Raw genomic sequence first — 10,084 nt, 5'->3', positions numbered from 1 at the left:
AGACAAGCCCACAGTAAACTAAATTAAAAAATGATTTCAGTGCTGGCATTTTCTTCCATTGACCACAATAATCATGCAGAGAAAATCTGGTATTGTGACAAGCAATACTTTAAGTGAATATTCAAAATGTTTCTTAGTTTTACTTCAGGAACATTTTCAGTGCCTGATTTTTTCTTCAAACAGTATTTGTAGTACTTTACCTAAGTGAACATTCTGAATTCAGAATCTGAAGCTGACAATACTTTTATATTGTTAAAATTTATACTTTTACTACATGAAGTAGCCAATACACTGTATTTTGAATACTAATACTTGTAATGTACTTTAAACTTTAACTTTTCATGCAGTATTTTTACTTGTCACAGGGTCTCTTTTTTATATCATATTATCATTTATATTTATTATATGCTTTTTGACCTCACTGTTAAGATTATTTCCTTGAGTATGAACGTATGTAATTCCCATGTGTTAGGCTGACCTTATGAGCATCCAGGACCAATAGTGAGGAGACAGAGGCACAAAGTACAGCAAACCCAAATGGGGCATTAATTTACAATTAAGTTCAGAGTTCATGGGTACCACTCAACCATCCTTCCCAGGATGTGCCCAGGCTACTACTACTACTCTTGACACTTGGACACCATGCAGCCTTTTATAGTCCCCACCTACGGGTGCTACGAAAAACAGGGGTGCTCTGATGTGACCCATATTATCTCCCAAACCTAAATACAACAAAACCTCAATATACATAGCGGCTAAATATTTACAATGCATTAGTTAACTTATTCATAGTTAACACTCAACACAAAATACCACAGCAAAGCTAACAAACATAAACCTGACCAAAATGCACCCCCCCCCATCTGATGGAACCCTCAACGATGGAACGATATAGAGGCGCTTGTTGTCCCAGGGAGTCTTTTACTCGCGCACCCTGGGAGTTGGAGACAGGAGAGCACAGGTAAGCGTTTAGCACAAGACATAATGTTGTAACTCTTAACCTTAACCATGACACAATTAACATAATTTGACACTTTACTCAGCAATGAAATAGCCGCTCTGGGCTCCGCTAATCACATCATTTAATTATCTTTTCCACAGGTGGTGCAACCAACTCAACCACCTGGCATCTGGAATAAACACGCCTGCGGAAAACACACACACACACACACACACACACACACACACACACACACACACACACACACACACACTCTATCTGTGTTTTACTGTGTGCAATATCATACTGTGCAAATATGTATCGCCAATAATGAAGCTCTTAATACATGTAACAGAGACTGAAAGGACCTCCATTACATTTCCTTCCCCCTCTCCCCTGGAAGCAAAGCATCTCAACAGTCAGGACTATGGGACAACCAGTCAGCTACTACGTTGGACTTCCCAGGTCGATACTTGACAGTGAAGTTGTATGGCTGTAAGGCGAGGTACCACCCAGTGATGCGCATATTTGCGTCGTTCATCTTGTGCAGCCACTGGAGGGCCCGATGATCCATCTCCAGGATGAACTGGTGCCCCTGCAGGTAGTATCTCAGGGAATTGATGGCCCACTTCATGGCCAGGCACTCCTTTTCAACTGTCAAGACAGCAGCTCGTTCTGACATGTGAGGGATGAATTTGCGATACCAACCGACTAGCCCCAGGAAAGACTTGGCCTACTTCTTCGTGCTCAGGATGGGGTAGGAGGTGATTGCTCCAAACTTACTCACTTGTGGTTCGATGACTCCATCTCCAATGATGTATCCCAAGTACTCCATTTCTTTCCGGGCAAAGACGCACTTACAAGGGAATCGTCAATCAAGCAGCCCTGATACAATGGAGGACCTGTTGCAGGTGGGACAGATGTTCGTCCCAGGTTTAGCTGGAGACCACAACATTGTCTAGGTATGCAGCTGAGAATGCAGGGACCTCCTGCAGGACCTGGTCCATGAGCCTCTGGAATGTTGCAGGTGCCTCCTAGAGACCAAATGACATCACTTGAAACTGGAACAGGCCATAAGGCATTGTAAAGGCAGTCAGCTGCTTGGCCTCTGGTGCCAATCTCTTGCCCATAACCCTCGAGGTCCAATGTACTGACAAACCTCAATCTCCCGACTCTCTCCAGCAGCTCATCAGCTCTTGGCATCGGATATGAATCGAACTTTGAGACAGAGTTGAGGTACCTGAAATCGATACAGAATCTTATGGAGCCATCTCTCTTCAGCACCAGCACAACTGGACTGCACCATTCACTGTTCGACACTTCAATAATTCCCACCTCCAACATCAACTGAATCTGAGTGCTGGCAGTAACTGCTCAGGGATGTGATAGCTTCTCTTTTGGCTGGGCGCAGCCTCCTTGAGGTAGATGTTGTACTGGACTAGATTGGTGAACCCAGGTCTCTCTTGGAACAGCCCCAGATCAAAGAGAGCTTTCATTCCCCCTGCTGTGTGGATGTGAGATGAGTAACATCTACTGGACTGGGTTCTGCTGCGCTGGTTGGCAAAAATTGCTCCTCCGCTTCCTCCGCCTCAACTGCTTGTAAGAAAAACTGTTGTGACACTGGTTCTGGATGGACATGGAACTCTTTTAACTGATTAATGTGAAATGTTTGTCATATGTCAGGCATATGGATCTCATAGGTAACCTTACCGACCTGTCTGGTGATGTCATAAGGGCCCTGGCATTTTGCCCTTGGCTTACTTTCACTTGAAGGAACCAGCAGCAGCACCTTCTGTCCTGGTTGGAATGCCCTTTTCCCTGGCCTTCTGGTCATACCAGGTTTTCTGGCTCTTTTGAGTCGTTTCCATGTTCTCTTTTGCCAGGGCAGCCATCATCTCAAACTACTCCCTCATCTTCACCACGTAAGATACCACATTTGTCTCTGACACCCTCGGATCCTCCCAGTGGTCCCTCAGAAGGTCCAGCGGCCCCCTCACTTGGTGTCCATAAGCAGGTAGGTAAGAACTCAGTGGAAGCTTGTGGCAACTCCGGTGAAGAGAATATATGGCAACCACTGCTCCCAGTGAGAGCCTGTCTGAGAAAAAAAACTTGCACAGCATATTCTTTAAAGTTTGGTTGTGCCGCTCTACAAGCCCATCCGTTTGAGGATGATATGGGGTAGTCTTAACCCTCTGGAGTCCAGGGTATAATTGGTCATTTTTGACTACTTTTGATTTTACCATTATATTTCACCTTAAAAACTATTTGCCTTGCCTTGTTTGGTGTTATTATTTTCAACACAACCCCACATGTGTGACTTTACAGTTATTTTTTCATTTGACATACTGTATTAACACAATGGACCTAAAATCACAAAAAAACATAAAATCTGTGTAGGAAAAAGTTAGATTTTTTTTTTACTTTGAAAACCACAAATATGTTCAACAAACCAAGTTTATTACTTTGAATGCAAATACAAATTGTTGTTTGCTAAAATTGTGCCTACATTTTTGGAATTTGCAAAGTTATATGTAACTATTTACATTTAAATGAAGGCAATGCCTCAGGCTCAGGGCTCCCTCAGCTCCTTCCTGCGTGCTCCACATTCAACAGTCTTGTCATTGTTTTGACTCACAAAACAAACAAAAAAAACCCACTACACTACACACTAAATACACCACACCAAATGCTACATAACTTACTAATGATATACTCCAAACACACTATACACGAATCTCTCAACTGTCTGATCTCTCTATCTCTGTCACGGTCTCTGTCACCGCCACTGTTGCTGTCACTCTTTCGCTCCCTCCCACAACTTCCCCCTGTTCCTCAGCAACCAAATCACGTTTTGCCATATAATTTTTTGATTGGTTGGTGTGGTGCCTTTTTCCACCAATAGGAATGTGTGTTTTTGGCTTGCAAACACTTCCTGCTTGCAGACACTTTCATGACAAAAGCCAGTTTTTACTGTTTCTTCCTGCACCAAACGCGCAGCAAACATGACGGCAATGTTCACCAAAAAGCAGTATTTATCATAAGTCTGGTTTTATTTGGCCTATCAACACAATTTAGAAACTGGTGTAGGAACATGTCCTGTCTTTATTCACCTCTATCCAAAGGCCTGTTGTTTCCTGATGACTTAACTTTTACCCACTGCCCTGTTCCCCCATCAGAAAAGCTAAAATGCCCCTTTGCCACCTTTTGCCCCGGCCAGGAGGTGACACTCCCCCCTTTCATTCAGCAGGTGAAAGCCATTTGTCACCTCTTCCCCTCTTTTAAGACACTTGTTCTTTTCTTTATGACTGTGAAATAGTGATGGGAACGGCAGTTCTTTTTACTGAACTGAATCTCTAGAATCCGTTCAGTAAAATGACTCGTTCAAAAGATTCGTTCACCGAATCGTTCACTGCTCTCCAACTACCTGAACTGATAAGCAGCCAAACGATCCATCATTCAGTTAATAATGCAGCCCTGAGATTCACGTTCACTTACTGAGGGACAGTGCGCAATCATTCACGGGAGACGCAGTGCTGCTCTGAGTGGTATACATGCACTAAAATTCCACTTCCAGCACAGTGCGTGAACAAGAATCACGTCCTCAGCGTCAGTTCTCTGCCTGCAGTAGGTTCGCGAATCATGAACGAATCACAGGGCGAACGTGATTCACGTCCTGGTGTCCCTCGTTCGCGAATGACCTGCTGAGGACGTGAATCACGTTCGCGCTGTCACTGAATCAGCGTGAACGTGAATCACGTTCAAAAACTTGAGTGACGGCAGCTGCTGAGAATCACGTTCGCAAACGTGAGTGACTTTTATTGTACAGTAAAATCACTTAAGATGATGCTACACGGATGTTAGCAACACAGCGCTAATTTTAGCAGTACAGTTACTGAACGTGAATCATCTCCTCTGCCCTGGGTGAGTGACATAGCGCCACTCTCTGAGTGAGTCGCGGCAGTTCCACTCCCGGCCGGCATTATCGCGGCTGAGCTCAACTGAACTGAGAAAGGAACGAATCAGTCCATGAAGTGATCCCGTTCACTTCGTTCACTGAAATGATTCGTTCTTTCGAACGACACTCAGGGATTCAACAATTCTACATCTGGAGTGAATAACAACTGTTTTTCTATAAAAAGGGTGCGGATAACTGAGTGCCCTGTTGATTGTAAATTAGGAACGAGTGGTCACTGGATCGTGTCGTCCCTTTTTCTGTTCAACATCTGATATTCTGTTTGTCTTGTCAAAGTGTGGTATATGACGTGTCCTGTTTAAAAGCTGTTTGCATTCCCATTCTACAGCAGAAGCCAGTAAGACCTGATTTCAAGTTAATCCTGCACGAGTATCAAACTAGGATTTCACCTTTTTCAAAATAACATATTCTTAACCAGCATGAGAAGGTCTCAAATTTGATGTTTGTCCCATTGTTCTGATTACAAATTCTGGTTTAACGCGTCTGAATGTTTGGTGGAACCACAGTGTCACTTTTTGGTAAGTTCTGGTATAGTTGTAAGAGAACTATGAACAAACTGATTTTGCATTAATGCCTATAAATATAATTATCTACCTCTGATATATATTTTTGTACCAAGGATTAAGCTAGTACTATACGAAATGTGTACGAGCCATCAGTGCTGCTGCTGCATATGTGTGTGTGTGTTTGATATATTTTAACAAGTTGGCAAAACAAAATTATAAACTAAAAACAAAACGAAAAGGTAGAACTGCCGGCCATTACCAGGCCAAAATAATATAACACTAAATCAAAGATTACTGAAAGAAAAAGGTGTTTAACAAATCATAATGTGGGACTGTGGTGTTGCTGGGTCTCAGCCTCCTGAGCAACTGAACATGCTGGCTTATAGCAGGCTGCTAATTGGGCGGTAGCAAATTGGATCTGCTGCAGGTGTGCCAGCCTGAATAAGGAAGGAAGACATCAGTGCACAGTGATTGAATGTCTGAGTGAGTGAGTGAGTCATGGCCACATGCACAACACTCGTGATTTCGGTTATGTCATTTTAAAACATGTAATCAATGTCTGTTAAACCATGGTGGATTTCTGTGAACAGTGAATCGTGATCTTAAAACTTTCAAGACAATAAGAATAGTTTAATAAGTTCCATGAGATAAACTGTGGTATCGCTAGAGGAAGTGACACTGTTAGCCCGCCTTCGGTTCCTAAAAACACTCCGTTCTCCCTCTTGTACTCTCTCGCACTCTCTTTCTTCTCTTAAACTTTTGAACGCGTAACCCTTTGAAACTTTTATTCTTTTGAATTTCCGTACTTTTTTTCGTTTTTGCAACACACTCCGAGATTTGCGATCTCTGTAGTTTTGAACCACGTGTTCATTGTTTTGAAGTGCTTTTTCCTAAGTGTTATTATTTTGAAAGCTCAAGCAAGAACGAAACTTATTTTTTTGTCTCATCCTATATATTGTTCAAGTATTGTTGCCGAAGAAGAAGTTACCTTTTTCCAATTCTTGTATTTAGTAATAACGAAAGACTCGCCCGGCCAGCGTTTCATCCTCCAGTTATTTTTTGACAAGATATTAAATCAGTACATAATCGAAGCTGAAGAACTACTGCTCTCAGAAACTCTGAACAATGATCATTATTCAGAAGTCAGTGCAGTATTTCACTGCTCAAGAAGCCAAAGTCTCCAGCTGAACTGAGAAATTTTCATCCGGCCACGGCTGTCCGCCCACAGCAAACTCAAGCGAAAACTCTGCTGGGCCTGTGAGTCTCGTCATCAGAGAAGAGATGCAACATCATCTTCCAGCTGTTGGACAGAGGCCACACACCTGCAGCTAAGCTAAGAAAGGATCAGAAGAGACCAAAGCCTTGGACTTTGTCCATCTACAAACAAAGTAGGCTAAACCTTCTGTACACAACTGGATACACACACAAAAGATCAGAGTTGGTGTTTGTAAAGCTTCGATTTCCATCTTATAAGCTCAAAGAGAATTTTGGATAGGGCTCTCTTAGTGTAAAAATTACTCCCGTAATAATTTAAATTAACTACCTGTTCCGCAAATTCACCATCGTTCAAAATCACCTTATTTCAATATTTTACCCTCACAATTCTCCATATTTCCTGTTATTTATTGTCATCTGTTTGAATTATTATTTCATATTATTTACTCTGCATTATTTAGTTAACAAACATATAAATAAATAAACATATATATGTCCTTGTCTGTGCAAGTTTAATTTGACATGGAAAATCAATGGATCTGTGAAAAGAAATCACTACTTCAGAACATGAAAATCAATAAATTGAATAAATTGATTCTAATGTCTAAGCCAGTCTTGTGCCGTTAGATGTTTGGAATAATTTCCTCTGGCCTATTCCAATAACAATGGAGGTGGTGCCCCACCTATGAGTGTGTTATTAATCGAGAGTGATTAATTACCTTTATTATCAAGTAGTGTGTCTCCTACACTGGTATATAGTTTGAAGGCCGCACGAGCACATAGCAAGTCGGAACCGAGACTCAATCCAACTCCATCTAGCTGCTCCGTCATTTTAAATCAGTCACGTGATTTGATCATGCCGGCATGATCGTCCACTCTTAAGGGTCAATTCCCTGGCAGCTGAGACACCTGTTGCAGTAACTTAGATAGGAAGTTGGTTCCACAGTCAGCGAGGACCTCTCTGGCTATCCCAACCCTATAGAACAACGGTAAGAGGCAATTTGCCACATGTCTGACTTTGATTGATCTCAGGAGACTCACCATTCCTATCCTCTCAAAAGGTGTTCCAGCAAGTGGCAATGGCTGTAACTAAGCTTTGGCTACTCCCCTCCCTCAGGCAATCAGACATGTGTCACAGGTGTTTCAAAACTGGAAAAGTTGGGTGTACATGCCTGGCCATGCAAAATGACTACTGACTCTGCGCAGGGTTTTGTGGAATGCCATGTGGCCAGCCCAGGGAACTGAATGGCCTAGCTCCATGACAGTATACCTGAGTGACTGGGGTAATGCTGAGGCCTCAGTCTTGCCCTGCAGCCGGTACAGGACACCGTTCTTTAGGATGTAAGTAGCATCCTCCAAACAACCTGTGCTTGCCTGTGTGAGCCCATCAACCTCTGACACTTTGTCAAACCACTGTTTGAGTGTAGGATCCAGTGTAGTGCACCTACATCAGGGGGAATGTCAAAGTCTAAGGAATCATTGGGTTGGGGAAACTCTACCCTTTCCCTAGGGGCACCCAAAACTTGTCCCCTCACTTTAGGGCCTTGGTCCTCTGCAGCTTCACTGGACCTGCCTTCAGCTCAGCCTTGTAAAATGGTAGCTCCCTAAGGGTCTCCTTTACACTCTGAGTCCTAGTGACAACATTGCAAGACTTTGACTGGGTCCCTGAGCTTGCCTCCAACTTAACCTTCAGGGGTTCCAACTCCCTGGGGGCTTCTCCTGCACACTACTACTTTAGCTTCTCCGTGATTGACCTGGTGGGTCTGGGAACAGAACAGAGACAGCTTACTCTGCCTAGCAGCGGGACATGAGTACTGATTGTGGCCAAAGTCATTACATTGATAGCACCTAAAATCTTGCCTAATTGGCTTTTTGGCATGGGTGGGTCTATTGGGGGGTGTAATGTCTACTGCTGGAGTTTCTATCTTGAGTCTGACCATAACCCCTCTCATCCCCATAGGACTTACTCTTCACGATGGGGTGACTGGAACACTTTGGCGAGGCGGGCAGCCTCCTTAGCAGTCTTTGGGTCATGCTCCCGAATCCAAACTTCAATGTCTGGAATCACCATTCTCAGAAACTGTTCGAATATCAAAAGTTCAGAAATGTCTTTGATGGTGGCGGTTTCAGTTTTGACCCACTTAGAAAACATGTCCTTCAGGCGGACATACAGTTCACGCAATGTCTCACCCGGATGATTGTCCAGGGTACAGAATCTTTGCCGGTATGTGTCAGCAGATTTCATATTTATCCAGAATAGCCTCCTTTACCTTATCAGAGTCTTCTGAGTCATTAATGTCCATGAGTACATATGCACTATGTGCCTTACCCATCAGGAGGGGGACCACTTGGACAGCCCACTCATCTCTGGACCAACGGCAGACATGAGCCATTCTTTCAAATGTAGTTAGGAACTGTTCTATGTCATCTTCAGGAGACAGGGGTAACAGTTTTGGATCTCAACACATTGGTGGGTCTCGCTGAAGTCTGGGTGACCGGTGCCTGGACATCCACGTACCCTCTTGCTGATCATCATAGTTGCTTTATCTTCAATGCTGCTCCTCGTCACCATCTTGCTCCGTAAACTGCTCCTCTCTCAGCTCTGTTTCTTGGGGCTGGATCTGCTTAAACTGGTGCTCCATATTCTGCCATCTCAGCTCCTGGTGAGATAATTCCTTTTCCAACTGCTTCCCTCTCTAGCTGCTTGAGTTTGCATGAATGACTTCACCATCCTTTTCAGCTCCTCCAACTTGTCCCCTTTGTCACCTGCCGTGGCCCCCTGGCCTGCTGCTGAAGTAGCCGCATTGCCATCTGGCTCCTCCCGTTGCTTATTTCTCTTTCCTCTGATGGTCAAATCCCACATCTGACACCACTTGTTAGGATGATCTTATGAGCGGCCAGGACCAATGGTGAGGAGACAGAGGCACAAAGTACAACAAACCAAAATGGGCCATTTATTAACTAGTTCAGCATTCATGGGTACCGATCAACCATCCTTCCCAGGATGTGTATGTGTATATATGTGTATATCTGTATATGTATGTATATGTATATGTGTGTGTGTATGCATATGCATGTATATGTATGTATATATGTATATGTATATATGTATGTGTGTGTATATATATACACATATATACATACATATATACATAGATCATATATGATCGTGTGACTTTCATCCATGTGACCTGACTAGTTAAACAACAGACTGCTTTAATTCCTTGAATTCACTGTGATGAACCATAAAGCTGCTTTGTAACATCCTGAACCTTTAACATCCCTCTGAAATGTTTCCTGTTCAATGTGCATTTTTATTTATATTTGGACATAGTTACAAACTTTTTCGCTGGATCATGTGAAATTGACGACATAGCTTTTATTGTGAAAAAAAACTATTTTTGGGGTCCCACTCAGGGCCACTAATACTTCCTGTAATCTTGCTTTTTC

Source organism: Acanthopagrus latus, chromosome 18 (genome assembly GCF_904848185.1).
Source record: "Acanthopagrus latus isolate v.2019 chromosome 18, fAcaLat1.1, whole genome shotgun sequence".
In the NCBI taxonomy this organism is placed as follows: Eukaryota; Metazoa; Chordata; class Actinopteri; order Spariformes; family Sparidae; genus Acanthopagrus; species Acanthopagrus latus.
The sequence above is the reverse complement of the archived record's forward strand: the minus strand, read 5'-3'. Positions refer to the sequence as shown.